The sequence below is a fragment of the Aquarana catesbeiana genome, linkage group LG11, assembly GCF_042186555.1.
Source record: "Aquarana catesbeiana isolate 2022-GZ linkage group LG11, ASM4218655v1, whole genome shotgun sequence".
Classification (NCBI taxonomy): domain Eukaryota; kingdom Metazoa; phylum Chordata; class Amphibia; order Anura; family Ranidae; genus Aquarana; species Aquarana catesbeiana.
In genome coordinates this window covers 63,479,104-63,497,838 of record NC_133334.1, presented here as the reverse complement: position 1 = coordinate 63,497,838, position 18,735 = coordinate 63,479,104, and the positions used below count along the sequence as shown (strand labels likewise).

Here is an 18,735-nt window from a genome sequence, read left to right as displayed (position 1 = left end):
ATTTCCGACAACAAGGTCCTATCACACATTTTCCATCGGAAAATCCTATCGTGTGTACAGGGCATTAATTTAAAGCAGTAGTAAACCCGTTTTTTTTTTTCTATACCTGTAAGGGAAAAGGCATAATGAGCTAGTATGAACCGCATACTAGCTCATTATGAAATACTTACCTCAGAACGAGGCGCCGGTATCTCACCCGATCCACGCTGAGGGAGCTGACAATTTCCCTCGGCGTGTCTTCCGTGTATCGCGGCTCTGGTGCTGTGAGTGGCGGAGCCGCGATGTGGTCACTCCCGCGCATGCGCGCAGGAGACTTCTTTCTGGCAAGGTCCGGTGTCTGCTGGACTTTCAGCCCAGAATCCCCAGAGCGCATGCGCCGCTGAAGTCAGCGGCTCATTGCGAGGGGAATATCTCCTAAACCGTACAGGTTTAGGAGATATTCTTTTAACCTACAGATAAGATTTATTATAGGCTTAACTGTAGGTAAAAGTTAAAAAATTGACTATACTACCACTTTAAGCGACTCACAGTTATATGCTTTACAATACAATATCTACAAAAAGTCTTTCTTTTTTCACTTGCCATATAAAAAATCTTTAATATCATCTTTAGAACATTCATCTCTAGATCCACATAAACATCCATAACTGTGGAGTTGTTTTTAAAGCAATTTAAAAAAGCATGATAGAAAGTCATTATGAAGGTCACATGGGCACGCACACATGCGATCAAAGGATACTTTCTTTAGGGCGTAAGTGTTCTACTTGTGGTTTGTTTGCACCATTACAATTTGTTTAAAACTGATACAATACACCAGTCCAGAGTATGAACATTTGCAGATGATAGCAGACACAATACGGCTTTCCAAGTGTTACTAAACCCAGGACCCTGCATTCACAATATCTGGTCTCCCACAGTACACAGAACATGGGAATGCAATTATTTTTAGTAAACATAAACTGCTAAATACCGTTTTTCATCAGCAGTATATAGCAGTCTTATGATTTCTATCAGTGTCTGGTTAAAGCTTGTAGGAGGAGTTTTCATTCTCCTCTGACCGTCCTATGAGGCTGCATGAACCCTGACCCTCTGTCTGGACAGTGCTGATTGGCCCTGTGCTGATTTCATGCATCCCCCCCAAAAAAAAACTCTTTAGCAATACATACCAAACTGAGCATGTGCAGAGTGCACCCAAGACTCTATGATATAAGGAGATGAATTGGGGACTGTGGAAGTAGGGGAGGATCAGAAAAGACAGGATCAAACAGCCTATTTACACAACGGGCAGGATTAATCCCTTAGGTTCCACAGTGTGTATAACAAGCATGCTTTACTGCATATACAGACTTATTTTACTGTTGTGGGTTTAGTAACACTTTAATTTTAATAAAAGAAACACATTTTTTAAAATATTATATTTTTTTGAACAGAGAAGGACCCCTTCTGGCAGTGGGCCTAAGGCAAAGGTCCCCTTTGCCCCCCATACAAATCTAGCACTGTAAATAAGGTCAAATAACTGTCTTTCACAGTAGACATACAAGCTGGTAATAGACCTCTTCATAAATAATTTATCTCTAAAATCCAATTTTCAATGGTCTTTTCTCCATTTTATAAACTGGTATTTGTTTGACAGACAGAATGACCCCCTTGAAATTCACTCCTGGATGCACCTGTCTAGAACGCAAAAAGTACCGAAAAGCATATTCAAATGTTTGCAACAATGTAAATGATTACATTTAGAACCGTTTTAAGTCTGGAGCTATCAAAAGGTAGATGTACCAGAAAATCAAAAGATTCATTCCTCAATTCAATATTTGAAAGAAAATGGCAATGTAGAAATTGCTGTCACTTGTCTCCAATAAATAATGTTGGATAGGTAATAAAATATATGACTTCTGTATGAACTGTCTGGGAAAATATTTAAAATAATGTCAATATGATAAATACTATAGCCGTGTACCATTCTAAGTTTAAATTTAGACTACCGGTAAATTGTTTTTTGGATTGACTTCTGACATTTCCATACAGAAATTCCTCTAAGGTGTGATTTGTATTGTGTATTTTTTAAATCACAATGATTACAGAAGTATTAATTGTTTTTTTCTGTTATTACGCTTTCAGAATGATGCAGGCACCGAAGAAAATATTTTTCTAGAGTTAAAGTACTCAAGTTTATATATTTCATATTAAATCTGAACTCCAGGCAAATGGCTAAATATGAAGATGAAATACATATATATATATATATATATATATATATATATATATGAGCTGTTTTACGTTTCAAAGGATTACCTCTGTCCATCCACCCATCCACTCCTGAAACTTGCACAGCTCTACAAAACAGCACAGCCCTGTCTAGCAGAGCAGGAGACCTTTGTGGTTAATTAACACTTACAGATCTGGTCCCTTCACTTTGCAAAGAGTAGCCAATTACATGCACAGAAATAAAAAAAAAAAAAAACAGTATTTTTGCATGCATGTCATTGGATGATGAAAGTCAGCACAGCTTCCCCTCATTTACTAAGCTCTGGAGCAACTGCCCTTGCAAAATGTACAGTCGATTTGCCGTTTAGTAAATTGACCCCTTTGACTGTCAAAAACTTGGTCATGCAACTCTGTACTCAAATTAATTTTATATACTTTTTGAGACAGACAGATCTTTCTTTCGGTGATATTTAAAAATCATTGGGTTTTTTTTTTGTTACTATTTATAGGAAAATACATCAAACAATTTGAAAAAAAAAAAACTGTTCAACTTACTTTCAGTTAAAAAAAAAATGCCAGAAAAGTGGAAACATCACCAAAATTATTCCCTTTGGAAAGCAGATAGCCCACTGTCTTTTTTGCCAAAATTCTTTGGAAATAAATTTGGCACTAGATCCAGCACATACAGGTCAGTGAACCAGCTAAATATAGTTGGAGGATGAAGATGACGTGGTTAAGGTGCAGATGGGTGTGATAAGGGAAGTGAAGGGTTAATATACATGTCACTGAAGAGATAGTATGGAGGTCAGATGTATAGGAGAGAAGGGAGGGTAAAAGGGTTAAAAACAACAGTACTGCTACCATGATCTGTACAGTGATCTAGAACTAATAAATGACTCATAGGGGTTGATTTCTGAGAATACTACCTTGGAGGTCCTTTTTCTCAATTTCGCTCCCAAGTCCATAAAATCGTTCTTTAGGACACTCCATCTGCCTCTGACTTTGTCATTGGTGCCAACATGCACCATGACAGCTGGGTCTCCCAGTAATCTGTCCACCAGATCCGTGATGTGCCCAACCCGAGCGCCCAGTAGACAACATACAGTTCGGCGCTTCAGGTCTTTGTTACAGATTGGCCTCTCTGTCCTTCTAAGAATTGAGTCCCCTACCACCAGAATCTGTCTTTCCTTTCCGTTCGCTTCCCCTCCAATCTCCCTGGAGGAGTTCTTCCACCGGCAGCTAGGAGAGTCCCTCAGCTCCAGCAGTGCTGGTCCCTGACTGGTTTCACCAATGTCACTCAATGGAGCATACTTATTGGGATGCTCCAGCCCTGGATTGACCTCCCTGGCACTTCCCCCTCTACCCTTCCTGACTGTCACCCATCTACTCTTTCCTAGTGCCTGCACCTCTTTGTCTCCACCCGCCTCTGTGCTGGCCCCAGCCGGCATCTGCCGTGTACGTTCCTGGCTCTCCTTTAGTATGGAGGGACTTCTCAGTGCTGTCAGTTGCTTCCCCAGATTCAGAACCTGGGCTTCCAGGGAAACAATGTGCTTACATCTTGCACAGCAGTATTTACCCTCGATCGGATGATCAAGGAACGCATACATGTCGCAAGATGTACGATTCGCCTCTCCACACCCGCCGGGCATCGTACCTATTAAATTTAATGAGGATTGGGGATTATACCCTGTCCAAATTACCTAACAACTAGCTTCCTGACACTAATACTCAACAAGACAATACACAGGTACTCAACAAGACAATATATTGATTGGTTTGCGCAAAAGTTATAGTGTCTACAAAATAGAGGATAGATTTATGGCACTTTTATTATTTTTTTAAATTTTTTTACTAGTAATGGCGGTGATCAGCAATTTTTAGTGGGACTGTGACATTGCGGTGGACAGATCGGACACTTTTTTGGGACCAGTGACATTTATACAGCGATCAGAGCTATAAAAATGCACTGATTACTGTATAAATTACACTGTCGGGGAAGGGGTTAACACTAGGGGGCGATCAAGGGGTTAAATGTGTTCCCTGGGAGGTGTTCCTAACTGTGGGGGGAGTGGACTGACAGGGAGTACAGAGAGATCGGTGTTCCTAATCACTAGGAAAGACAATCACTCTGTACTCCCCTGACAGAACGAGGATCTGTTTGTTTACATTGACAGATCCCCATTCTGGCTCTCTGTGGAGAAATCGTGGGTGGCCAGCAGAAATCGTGACCGCCAGCCATGCACATCGATTCCGGCGCCGTGCGCGCACCCACTATATCTATTGCACGAAGAGACGTACACCTACGGCGATTTGCGTAATAGATTCAACCTACCGCAGTATAACTATAGCTGGTCGGTAAGTGGTTAAAGTGGTTGTAAAGGCACAAGGTTTTTTATCTTAATTCATTCCTTGCATTAAGATAAAAAAACCTTTGTGTGCAGCAGCCCCCCAATGCCGCGTACACACGAGCAGACTTTTCGACCGGACTGGTCCAACGGACCAAGTCCGGCGGACAATTCGACCATGTGTGGGCTCCATCGGACCTGCAGCAGACATTTTCGGTCGAAAATCTGACGGACTTTAGATTTGGAACTTGCTTCAAATCTTTCCGACGGACTTGAGTCCGGTCGAAAAATCCGCTTGTCTGTATGCTAGTCTGATGGACAAAAACCGACGCAAGGGCAGCTATTGGCTACTGGCTATCAACTTCCTTATTTTAGTCAGGTCGTACGTCATCATGTACGAATCCATCAGACTTTGGTGTGATTGTGTGTAGGCAAATCCGGTCGTTAGAAAGCCCATCAAAAGTCCGTCAGAAAGACTGTTGGACCTTTGTTGTCGAAAAGTCCGACCGTGTGTACACGGCATAATACTTACCTGAGCCCATCTCGATCCAGCGATGTTCACGAGTGCCTCACCCGTCCGGGATTCTCCCTCCTGATTGGCTGTGGAGCCATTGGCTCCCACTGATGTCAATCAAAATCAGTTAGCCAATGAGGGGGAAAAGGGGACAGGGCCGAGCTGTGGCTCCATGTCTGAATGGACACATAGAGCTGCAGCTCGGCTCGGATACTCAGGCACTCAACAGGAGGGAGGGGCCAGGAGCGCCTACGAGGGACCCGAGAAGAGGAGGATCCAGGCTGCTTGGTGCAAAACCACTCCACAGAGCAGGTAAGTATAACATGTTTGTTATTTTTAAAGAAAATAAAATGAGACTTCAGTATCACTTTAATACTCACCTCTACCGAATCCAACACCGCCAATCACCCGTTATTCAGAGAAATGGCTGCGCCTGAACCTGACACTTTATTCTGTAGTGATGAAAATACTGGTGGAAACAACCACAGCATGCAGTGTGGGACCAGAAAATGTCACTCCCAAAATTATTGAATTAAGATGATTCTTCAAGTAGCAGTTTTTTCTGGATTACATGAGTTATTTACGGCAATTATCTGTATGTGTGGTGCAGTTGCAATGCATTAAAAAGATGGACAGGTCCATTTTTTTTGTGTATTCTGGTATGCTGAGTGGGCATCACGCACTTTAATAAGAAAAAAAATGCATGTTAACATGCACGCTGAAGAGAAAACTGAATGACTACAGTTTCTGCCCTAGTTCATAGACAGCTAACAGAATTTCTCAATTAGCACAAATGAGAAATGTTAGCGACATTTTAAAGATCCAAAACACAATACAAAATACCATTTAAAAAAGTTAGTAAAACAAAAATAAAAAACACATGCAAGTAAATTTAACAGATCCATTAAACTATTTCTTTACTGAAATAATAATATAATTTTTTTATAGTACAAATTAGCAAATGAGGCACGGTAATGAAAAAATACTGTATTCATTATGCTTTAGTGAATTGACCCCAATTTTCTTTACATTAAATCATAACATGCACTGTTATGACACTCCAAGGGGCTGCTAATTCTAATTTTGTAAATGCAGTGCACTGTATGAAGCAATAAAGAACTAATATGCATGGTCATTACGACTTACTATACATAATTATATAATACATATGATTGCATCATTAACATAATTGTTTTATAAAAGCTCCTTCTTACTATGGTATATTTTAGTAAGAATATATTTAGAAGCCTTTTTTATCCTATACTGTATAATCTATATACTGTATATAGTATACAGAGAGAGATTATACAGTATAAATAAATATATATATATATATATATATAATTTTTTTTTTTTTTTTTTTTTTAAAGGATATAGAGAAAAACCTATTTACGGTATTTATTAAACTGTCAAATAATCAGTATGGATTTTTCCTATTGTGTTTGTAACATACTGAAAAGCCTTTTGTTCCTGGTGTTATATTTGGGTAAAAAAAAAAAAATAGGCATAAAGAAAATGGCTAACATAAAATGTGGCATAAATTGAAATAGCAATCAAAGCAAAATTAACACAGCATATAAAATAACCAATCAAAATATGGAAAAAAAATGACTGTTTATGTGTGGTTTGAGAAATACTTTTCAGTATAATTTCAGCGTAAATAAAAATTAGCATTTACAATTATAAAGCGAGAAAATGTATTTTGCATTAAATTTGTTTCCCCAGTCAAAACAAAGAAGCCTGAAGGCTTCATCCAATGAGCTTTTTACACACTATTGCAAATTGCAAAACACTTAAAGCAAACATGTTGCTAACCTAATAGAAGTAAATATGTTACACCCTGAAAAACATTCGTTTTAATACTAGCCTATTTGATGCGGAATGAGGGAGATTCAGGTGCCGCTGCTATCACTGACTTCTAGGGGTGTCAAATGCCCCTGACCAGTGGCGACCAGTCCATAAGGGGCTCAGGGGTACCGCCCCCCTAGTTTGCATAATCAAATATTAAAACGATTTATTTTTAAATAACTAATAATATGAATAACATTTTTTAACACCTTAATGTTAAAAAATGTTAGTCATTATCATTTATTTAAAAATTGTTATGTATGTGGCTGTGCACTGTACCGGGCACCGGACTAATAGGTTTCTATTAGGGCAGTCATTTTTTTACAAGCACGTGATTAGAGCTTGTGGCTCTAATTGGCTTGTTTCATGTTGTCCTTGGGGTGCAGAAGACTGTGCCCTGAACCCTCCCACTTTGTGATATTAGCAAATTAATATTCGCCATTTTTCCGACAGGAGGCTGAAGATTTAGAACCCAGAAGACCGGGTTAACACAGAAGCCATGGCGGCAGGTATCCGTGACCGCTGGAGGGCTCTGTTTGTAGGGTGAGTGTGGACCTGAAGGGGTTTGTCCGCGCCCCCCCCCCCAATCCATTTCTCCTGACCCCCTAAATCCATACTGTGTCCTGCAGTTAAGTAAGGTTCAGCAGGAGGGACTTTACTGGATAGTTTTCTATCCCTGCACACCTGACCAGTGCCGCATTCCAATTTGATTTTTTTAAAGTTTAGACCTCAGAATTGTCATCTCAAGCCTGACTTCACCATCTAGCAAATTATTGCCCTGCAAAAGCACACAGGAAGGAGTTGACACTTTTTTAGCTTAGGCTTAGGCTTTAAAGTGGTTCTAACGGCTGAAGTTTTTTTTACCCTAATGCATTCTCTGCTTTAAGGTAAAAAAACATTTAGTATGCAAACACCCCAGCCTAACCCTAAACATATCTTAATCCAACTTCGATCCAGTCAGTGATGTGCACAAGAGCAGCGTCTCTCTCGGCTCTTTCCCTCCTCATAGGCACAGACACAGCAGTGGGAGTGATTAACTCTTGCTGCTGTCAATCTCAGCCAATAAGCAAAGAGCAGGGGGTGGGGCTGAGACATGCTCTGTGTGTCTTTGAACACACAGAGGTGGCTTGGGAGCAAGCCTGCACAAGTGTCCCCATAGCAAGCAGTTTGCTATGGTGGGCACTCAGTGGAGGGGAGGAGCCATGAGGATCAGTCCTGCGCTGTGCAAAACCATTGTAAGTAAACATGTTTGTTATTTAAAAAAAAAAAAAGTGAAGGTTTGCTATCGCTTTCGGTAAATGGTATTTCTAATGGTATATATTATCAATACAACATATTGACAACTGCAAAGTGTCAAACTATGGCTTGCTTTATGTTCTGGTATAAAGTGCCTTGCTCCACAAACTATACGGTTGTAATTCCTGGGCATTAGAGAATACTGAACTGATAAGACAGCCCGGGACATGCAGTTCCGGATACTGGGCAGGTAATTATTTTTAACATTTAGCCCTGCTGCAGGGCTTACTTGCTAGATGAAAGCATTTGGGCGACTGTGTTGCAGCCTGAATGCTTCCACACCCCCGCTATGTATCCTGGGTATCGCTTGCCCATCTGCGGGTCTGGGATCGGCATAGGGGGTGCCGCCCACCTCCGCTTATTCATCTTGTTCCTGACCCGGAAGCAATTTGTATGACGTCACTTCTGGGTCCCCGTTGACAGTTTCCTGGCCATCAAGGCCGGGAAAGAATGTAATGCAGCGTGATCTGCGTTGCATTACATTCAGTGGAGAACAGAGGAGAAATACAGGGTCTTTTAGACCCTGCATATCTCATTAAAGAGAACCTGTCACTGAAAAAACCATCACATAGGAGTCTTTTTTTTTTTTCTTTTTCTTTTTTTTTTTTTTTATTCTTACCACACAAGACACATAGGGGACTCTGTAATTTATTGTGCTTTTTTTTTTCTTACCACACAACAAGACATCTTTAATACAACTGCCACTCATGGGGTAGTGAAACATTACCCCCAATTCACCCCATGACCCCATTGGATTTTTGTCCCCTATATGATGAAAAAAAAAAGTTAAGTAAAAATTTTTTTTTAAATTGTAAAAAATGTAAGTTACACTCAAGCACATAAGATCCCACTTCCCCATAAAATTTTGAGCCCCCCCGATCCCCACAAATACACACATACAAACGTAAGCGCACGCATCTGGGCACCTACACATGAAAACATTGATTGTGATACATATTTTACATATTGCCAGGCATGCCAGAATGGGAGAAACAATTCTAGAACCAGACCCCCTCTGTAACCCTAAACTGAAGACCTATTGGGGGATTTTAAAGCGTTGCCTATAGAAAATATAGGGTACTGAAGTTTTTCACCATTTCACAAGCGCATGCACAAGTTTGACGTATTGGAGATCAACTTGCTCAGTGCAACCTCGCTTTATATTTAACCCAAAAATTGGGTCTTTTTTTTTTTTTTTTTATTCTTACCACACAAGACACATAGGGGACTCAGTAATTTATTGTGCTTTTTTATTTTTCTTACCACACAACAAGACATCTTTAATACAACTTCTACTCATGGGGTAAGGAAACATTACCCCAATTCACCCCATGAATAGCTAACCTCATGCTTTTTTCACCTTCCTTTGGACAAACTCAGCTAGCATTTCAAAAAGTTGAATATTATGGGGTTGATTTACTAAAACTGGCTAGTGTAAAATCTGGTTTAGCTGGGCATAGTAGCCAATCAACTTCTAACTTCAGCTTGCTGAATTAGTCATTGACAAAAAACCCCTGGAAGCTGATTGGTTTCTATGCCCAGATGCACAAGAGTTTGCACTCTCCAGTTTTAGTAAATCAACACCTATGTGTTCAACGCATAACTCTTTCACAAAATTTGAAATGGCATTCCAGGTATATTTAGAGATTCTACGGTCCCAAGTAGATCTAAATGATGATGTCCTTTTGTACAAGCTCCACCCCTTGCGTCATGTAATTTTTTTTTTTTTACGCACACATTACTGACAGTATGGGATATTGGAGGCAGCATGCAGTCTGCTTTATAAGCAGAACACGTTTCAGCTGTACAGACCACCAAACAAGAGACAAGAGAGATGATTTACTACACTATAAAGAGCCTTTTCACTCCTCTGAACATCCCCTACACTTCCTTCCCCCTACAGTTCTCCTGCTGAATTTATCTATAAATGCTTGGAAAGGGGGAAAAAAAAAGTTATCATTGTTTGTATATTTGCTCCCCCCCTTACTGTGCTGCCCTAGGCCTTTGCCCAAGAGTGGTAGGCTAAATACAACCGTGCTCGTATTTTAGGATGACTGGTGCTTTAAGAAAAGTAAATGTTTCTATATGATAAATGGCACCACCGAAGAGACAGCAGAGTAGAATTAAAGTGGTGTATTTTCATTTTCTATGTTTGGTTAAAAAAATAAAAAGTAAAATAAGATAGGGGAGACGAACGCCGTAAGATGGTTTTCAATTACCATCCATTTCTCTCTTAAAAAGGAAGAAACACAGAGGAGGGAAAACAGGTCAGGGCAGCCTGTGACAATGACAGCGTGATGGGCTGGGACCCCTGCGGTGTCTCCATCTGCTATCATTAAGGTGACTATTCACACATGAAGCAATCCCTCTTGCTGTGCTGATAGGCAGGCATCAAGAACTATGACAAGGCATTAAGACTGAGTCAGGGAGAAGGTTGTCATATTCGCAAACAGCAATGCCTCCAACAAGACCCTTTATTTCACTTTTTTTAATCTGTCGTCTGGATGGGAGTTAACCCTTTCAGAAAAACCCTGTGTTCTTGAAGAGCTTTATCACACTTTTGTAACTAAAAAACCCTAAATGGTTCTACTGAGGGTAGCAAGAGATCAACTTCAGGAAGTAAACAAAATCAGTCAGTGAGTGGTTAATGTCATCCAGAAAACACTACAGCTGTGCTAAAGTCAAAGTCCACTAAAGCCTCGTACACACGATCGGATTGTTTGCCAACAAAACCGTGGAATTTTGTCCGAAGGGCGTTGGCCCAAACTTGTCTTGCATACACATGGCCACACAATTATTGGCCAACAATTGCGAACGTAGTGGCGTACTACGTTGTTTTTCAGCCCTTTAGCGCCATCCTTTGGGCTCCTTCTGCTAATTTTGAGTTAGTAGAAGTTTGGTGAGTGTTGATTCGCGCTTTTCATTTCGCACTTTTATAGTTCGTTTCTGAATGGCCGTTCATCAACCAGCCATGTTGCGGAATAGGAGGAGATAACGTGTTATTTATTATTGGCCTTGGAGTTATTGCTTTGACATTATTTTTTTTGGATGAATAATGATTTGATTTGTATATATTTTCTATATTTTTGGATGCATAGAATGCACTTTTTGATTACGTTCTATTGGCAGATAGCATGTCTAATTTTATTTGTTTTCTTTTTTTAAAAAAGAATTGTGGAGAATAATACTTGGCTATGCGTTTTGCTTCAAATGACAGTTTGGGAGTAGGCAGTTGCATTTAACCTCCCTGGCGGTATGATTATTTCAGATTTTAGGTGCTGAAAGCGGTACCATTATTTTGCACAGAAATTTGGCGTTTTATATTGTAGGCCTGTAATTCTTAGGAATAGTTCACTTAAATCTGTCCAAACAAGAGTCTAGTAGACATACCGGGTATGATAAAGTTTGAAAAACGAAATAAAAAATTATAATGTAATAAATAACTATAAATAATTATAACAAATAATAATATAATAATAATAAAAATTATTCAATAATGTAATCAAATCAAAAACACTGAAATTTGCTCAGTTGCAGAATTGTCGCTTTCGTTACTTTTAGTGTTTGATGACGGATCTCCCCACAAATCACTATCGCTCAATTCTGCAAGTGATTCTAATTTATTATCTCTGTTTTCTAGCTGGTCTAAAGCCACTTTTGTTGTAAAGAGACAGTTTTGGTTGCTATGGACAATCTCCAGTTTCCAGGCAGAAAGAACAGTTTTTATATATATAAAACTGCATGCAGGACACTGGACAGACCACTAGGGACAAAGGGGATGTGTAATTATTTGATACAGTACTGTAATCTGTAAGATTACAGTATACTGTATCTGTACTGTGTGTTTCACTTTTTGAATTTGCCACCGAACTCTGTCCCCGTGCGTCGCAACGCTCGCAGAGAACGGAGCTCGGCACTGTGAATCGAGCGAGACACGGCGGCTCGCCGATCACAGCGAGGAGACAACGCAGGATCCAGGGGACAAGGTAAGTAAACTCTTCCTGGATCCTGCGATGCGATCCCGAGTCTGGCTCGGGGATATCGCTTTTGGTATGAAAAATCCACCCCAAGCCAGACTCGGAAATACCGCCAGGGGGGTTAAAAAAATACAATGTAAAATTGACAAGGGACACCAACATAGTTGCATCTTTGTTCTTAAAAACTACAGGCTAATGGTGTTGTGGTAACTTACCCAAATAAAAAAAAAAAAAAAAAAAAAAAAAGCAAAATAATATTATTATTCATGTCACTAGAAAAAAAAAGCCTTCGAAAATTTGTTTGCAATAACTCTATCAGTATCACCAGCAAAGTAGCTTCATTATTATCCCATTAAAGAAGAAGAGAATATGTACTGCATTTTGAGATTTCATAATTTGCCACGTCACGAATGTTAATTCTCCATTACGAACGCTAGTTTACAAGACCGACCGCTTCTGGCTCATCTTTGCTTCTGAGCATGCGTGTTTGTACTTTGGACTTTTGTCCAACGGACTTGTGTACACACAAGATCGGAAAATCTGACAACACACATTTGTCTGCGGAAAATTTTAAAACCTGCTAGCCAACATTTGTCCGCGGAAAGTCCGACAATAATTGTCCGATGGAGCATACACAAGGTTGGATTTACCGCCAACAGCCTGTCATCAAACATTTCCCATCGGAAAGTCTGATCGTGTGTACGAGGCTTAAGTTTACTCTACTATGAACTTTAGGCTTCTAAAGGTCATGTCATTTGAGCACAGATAAGGCAGAGAAGACCAGGTGGCCCATCAAATCTGCCTTTTTATATACATATTTGATAATATTCTATGTGTGTTTAGTTTTATTTACTGATGATTGACCTACCTCTGCTAGAAATCTGTTCTGTTTTTATAAGATTTATTTTATTCAATCTATTTAAATGGTACCCAAATGATGCTTTTAGTTGCCTTTTTACATTTCTATATATGTTTCCATATTTTTTGTACACCTCTGTGTTTGTGTAATAGCCCTGAAGAAGGGGGAGTCTTTATTCTGGCTTGTTAAACTTCAAGCTCACCTTACAACTTGCATTTACTGGACATGGGCGCTCCTTTCTACCTACTTTTCCTAGAAATCTGTTGTAAGCATTCACCGCTAAAAAAATACTTTCTAATATTACTCTCCTAAACTTTCCTACTGCTAGTTTGAGGTCATACCCCCTTTTCTCGATCTCAACAACATAGGAATGGGTCTCCCCCTCACTAGCTGGACGTTGCTTGATACTCGCTGGCAAGATTCCTTATGCTGCGTACACACGGTCGGACTTTTCGACAACAAAGGTCCAACGGTCTTTCCGACTGACTTTCGGCAGAGTTATGACGGACTTTCGACGGACTTTCTAACGACCGGACTTGCCTACACACGATCACACCCAAAGTCCAACGGATTCGTACGTGATGACGTACGACCGGACTAAAATAAGGAAGTTAATAGCCGGTAGCCAATAGCTGCCCTAGCCTCGGTTTTCGTCCGTCGGACTAGCATACAGACGAGCAGATTTTTCTACCAGACTCGAGTCCGTCAGAAAGGTTTGAAGCATGTTCCAAATCTAAAGTCCGTCAGATTTTCGACCAAAAAAATCCGCTGCAGGTCCGATGAAGCCCACACACGGTCAAATTGTCCGCCGGACTCGGTCTGTCGGACCAGTCTGGTTGAAAAGTCTGCTCGTGTGTACGCAGCATCAGCCTTTATGGCAGCCAGGTAGCACCTCCTTTGGAGGAGGTGGTTCCCTTACCTGACCAAATCACCCTTCCAATATAACAAGCATCTGAAAGTAGTTTAGCCTCTTGTCTGACAGTGCAAGGGGCCAAGCCAAGTATACAGAAGAGGAGAGATGGTAACAGTGCAGGAAATTATCATGAGCATGCCATATTTCAGCATGGCATGGCACTATGGCTATGTTTATATGGAGATCAGAAGCCTTGGGTAGACAGACTTTGTCAACTCAAGACTGCAATATAAGGCTTTCTTTCCAGTTTTCAAAGTACTTTCTGCATTGCACTATTATGTTAAAAAGTATGAGAATCTTTGCTTTTGTCCTCCACATGCATCATCCTGGTCCTGATATTCAAAAAATATCAAATAGTGTGCAGCACTTCCTGTAAAAAATGAATCAACATAAACCAGTCTCCCTGGGGCCTACGTGCGGACGCTATCGCACCCGCTTTCTCGTGGCAGGATGGGATATCACATGGAATAACATGTGAATTTTTATGGCCTATTTTGTATCATGCTGCAGCTGTTTTTATGACAGGATTTTAAATAAAATACTACACTATATGAGCATTTTTGGGCTCCCATGGGTGAGCTTTTTTATCGTGGACCACCATTCTACTGATACACAATGGTGTGATGTCTCACTACTTCAGAGTAACTGCGTAGAAGCGTATTACTATTGATTATCTGGCGAGGGCATAGATTGGTGGAGGTGCACGTGTGTGACGAATCATTTCCGGGCACAGCTGGTGGTGTTTACATCTTCTTTGCTTTTTTAACTTTCTGGTAAGCACATAGACTTATCATATATATTGTTAGAGGATTTCATTGAAGATGTAGTTCAATCACGGACACACAGGTTGGGACTTTATTCACTTTTATAAGACTGGTTTATGTTGATTCACTTTGTACAGGAAGCGCTGCACACTATTTGCTATTTTTTGAATGTTTGAAGGTTGTATGTTCACCTTTATGTGCTAGCTCCTAGATAACTAGTCAGCGCTCACTTTTGCCTTTTAGGACTTCTGGTTCTGATATTCTTCAAATTTTTCATGAAACAAAAGTTCAACTACATTCGTAGTGCATCATATGTAACATTTTCATTATGACACCAATTTGTGAGGGAAGACCAGCTGCGAGTAAAATATGGTGCAGATTTCTGATCCATTGGAAATAAGAAGGGAATAGGAGCTAGAAGGGCACCTGCACACACGTTAGGGCCAATTTAGACAGAAGTCAGTTAACCTACCAGCATGATTTGGAGTGTGGGAGAAAACTGCAATACCCAGAGGAAACCCACACAATCACAGAGAGAACATACAAACTTCATGCAGATAGTGTCCTGGTGGATTCCGATGAAGACCCCAGTTCTGGAAGGCAGACATGTTAACCACTGAGCCACATTACTACTCTTTCAGCACCTCCTGTCTACATGCATGAACTCCAACACTGGCAGCACATCTTTACTTTGTACCAGTTTCCTGATGGTGACCATGGTGAACCATGCCTGCACACAGAGTGTTGGCATGGTTGTTTGTAGTGTGACAGGGTGACAACAAAGGAGTACAGTTGGATGACAGTTGTTCCTCCATAACAGGAAGTGCCTTAACAAAGTTATGAAAGAGCAAAAGATTTTTTTTGTAAATCTGCAGATAGAAAACAACTTTTAAAATTACATCAATATGCTAAAGCATATACAAAATTTTAGTGACTTGGTTTGCATGTGCAAGTAGTATTAAAGAGTATTGAAGAAAGTCTCCCTGTAGCCGCACATGGAATTGGTTGGAGCCCAGGTTGCCATACATCACTAACTGATGGGATTGTTCCAATGTGTGGCTACAGGGAGACTTTCTTCAATAATCAGTGGTAAAGCAGGAACAATGGGGCGCCAGACTAAGTCTGGCGCCACTCTGTTCTTGCTTTATCCACAGAGTTCATAGCTGCGCTCTAATGCCATGTACACACGAGCGGACTTCTCCTCTGCCTGAACTCCAAAGGACTTTTCAACGGAGTTCCGACGGAGTTCCAATGAAACGGACTTGCCTACACACGATCCCACCAAAGTCCAATCGTTTCTAACGTAATGACGTACGACCGGACTAGAATAAGGAAGTTCATAGCCAGTAGCCAATAGCCGCCCTTGTGTCATTTTTGGTCCGTCGGACAGCATACAGACGAACGTTTTTTTCAATAGGAATCGAGTTCGTCTGAAAGATTTGAAACATGTTCTATTTCTAGGTCCGTCAGAATTTTCGACAGAAAAGGTCCGATGAAGGTCTGATGAAGCCCACACACGATCGAATTTTCCGACAGATTAGTTCCGTTAGACCTTTGATGCCGAAAAATCCGGTCGTGTGTACGTGGCATAAGGGTGCTGCCATCAAGTGCTTCCCTACAAACTTTTATGGACTACCTCCATGGACTGAAATAACATTTTGTTTTATCATGTTTTTATTTACCATCCCTTTGGATTCTTAATTGTCTGATTCTATTATTATGTTTACTATGTTGTATATCCTTGTACCTCTAACACCACTATATATCACCCATTTCTAATACTCAGTGATGGTAGGAGCTGAGACAAGCTCCCTCCCAAGCCAGCACTCACAGCAATGGATATCAAGGACTTGTACCCATCCTAAAGCCTGAGCGGCTCACACATTGGGTTCTTTTGGCTCAAAGTAGTATTAAACCCTTAGTGTTTTTAGGTTTACACATTAAAAAGATTACATAAACATTCCCCAACAAACGTTTTGTTAAAACTCGCAGCTGGAGTGCAGCTGGCTCCTGCCCTCTTGGTGCTACTTCCCAGAATGTTCAGTCTTCACAGGATAGAATTAACAGTGGATAGTGTTTCCAGCCAGTCTTTCAATTTGGAGGAGAGAGAAGCAGGGGTGTGCCTTTCCATCCTATGCTATGGGGTTGTGTGTTTCTATTGATGCACACAATGTAGGGAGACATAATTCTAGTCATTGCATGCAAGGGTGGCTCTATAGGAAGCTGCAAGTTAAAGGAGCCAACCTGAAACAGGAAAATGGGGCTTAGCCCCCATGACTAAGCTCCGAGAGGCAGAGTGAAATATGTTGGGGCGTGGCCTGGCTGGAGTCCAGGCTGAGGTTGCCACTCTTACGCCGATTCCAGGGACTACATGTATGTGAGGCTACAGGGATTCCCCCTCTTTTGTTTTGACTCACAGCAGGAACCAGGACAAGTTCCATCCCGTGCCAGCACTCCCAGTGGTGGATGCTCTGGGATTTATACATGCCACTTAAACAGAGCCTGAGTGGCACAGTAAGTTGCATTGGGTCGCAGTGACCCATCAGATAACCAGGGAGTGGAGGAAGTTTCCCATCCCAGCAGGTCCTGTACTATAAGATGTGAAGTATGTGGTAGAAACAAGTCTCGCTGCAAGTAATGCTGAAGTGTATGATATTTGGATGACATACTTGGTTGGGCTGCACCAGATTAGAGGGGGTTTTGTGTCTTTATAATATCCAAAATATGTATGAGTGTAAGTTTTTCTTCCTGTATTACACTTTAAATGAATCTCATTGGTGTATTGTGGTAAAGTAATTCTCTCTCTGGAGGTGTTGAATGGAATTCACTTTGGGACTTATCCATGACACGTTTATTGTTGCAACAAGGCAACCTTCAAATCTGCAGTGCTGTTAAAAAAAACCAAAATGCTTTTTAGTTGCTATGGGCAGGGCCAGGAGTGGGCTGGAACACTGAGCAGTAGAAGGTGGGGGGCAAGGGGGTGCAGTTTGGTATATTCACCCTGGGCACTGAAGGCCCTTGTCCTGGTACTGCGTGTGGCCTGCATTTGTATAGTTTGTACTCAGATCTACAGATGAAACTTGAAAGAGGAACATCTGACTAGGAAAGAAGGGTAGGGGAATTTCGGGAATATGAAAAGAGGGAATGTCGAATGCTGTTGATTCCTGGGTATATGACTTTGATATATAACACCAAAAATGGCCCAGTAGAAATCCACTGGCACCACAGTGCTCCACAAAGCAGCCCCTGAATGGTTAGGCAAAATCAAAATGGTAAAACCAAATGCCTAATGTGTGATGTTTACCACGCCCCCCCCTAAAACGTCACAGTCCCAGCATGCCCAGGGATTGTGACGGCATAAGGAGGCAGGGTCTTCGTTTATATAAGTCACATCGGAGCGCTCAGAGAGCATTCCAGCCGGAGAGACCGTCGTGTCAACATCAGAAGAAGAGAAGAGGGAAGAAGCCAAGAAGCCAGAAGCCAGAAGTCCGGGCCCCCCGCTAGCAAAAGAGCAGCATGAAGATAGCGGTGGAGCTGGCAGAAGAACTGGAACACCGGGAGCAGAGGTCGAACACCGGGAGAAGAGGCCAGAGAGAGCGGAGAAGAACCAACCAGACACCGGGAGAAGAGGAACCGGAGGGACCCCCGAAGTCGGAAGAAGACCCCCGAAGCTGGAAGAAGATCCTCCCGGAGCTGTCTAATAAATTACTTTAAAAACCTGTGTAGTGTGTTTTATTATTGACACTTTTTCCCTAGGTAAATGAGTAGGGGTACCATGTACCCCATACTCATTCACATAGGGTGGGGGGCCGGGATCTGGGGGCCCTCTTATTATAGGGGGCTCCCGGATTCCGATAAACCCCCCGCCCGCAGACCCCGACAACCAACGGCCAGGGTTGTCGGGAAGAGGCCCTTGTCCTCATCAACATGTGCTTTGGTACGGTTCGGGGGGGGGGCGCTCGCTCATCCCCACCACCTTTCCTGACCAGCTGGGCTGCGTGCTCGGATTGG

The 18,735-nt window shown here is 41.4% G+C and overlaps 1 protein-coding gene across 1 annotated transcript in view; it reads right to left on the bottom strand.

Annotated features, from left to right (window-relative positions):
• DCDC1 (doublecortin domain containing 1) overlaps window positions 1-18,735 on the bottom strand; it is a 690,767-nt gene that overhangs the window by 285,168 nt on the left and 386,864 nt on the right. The window lies entirely within an intron of this gene.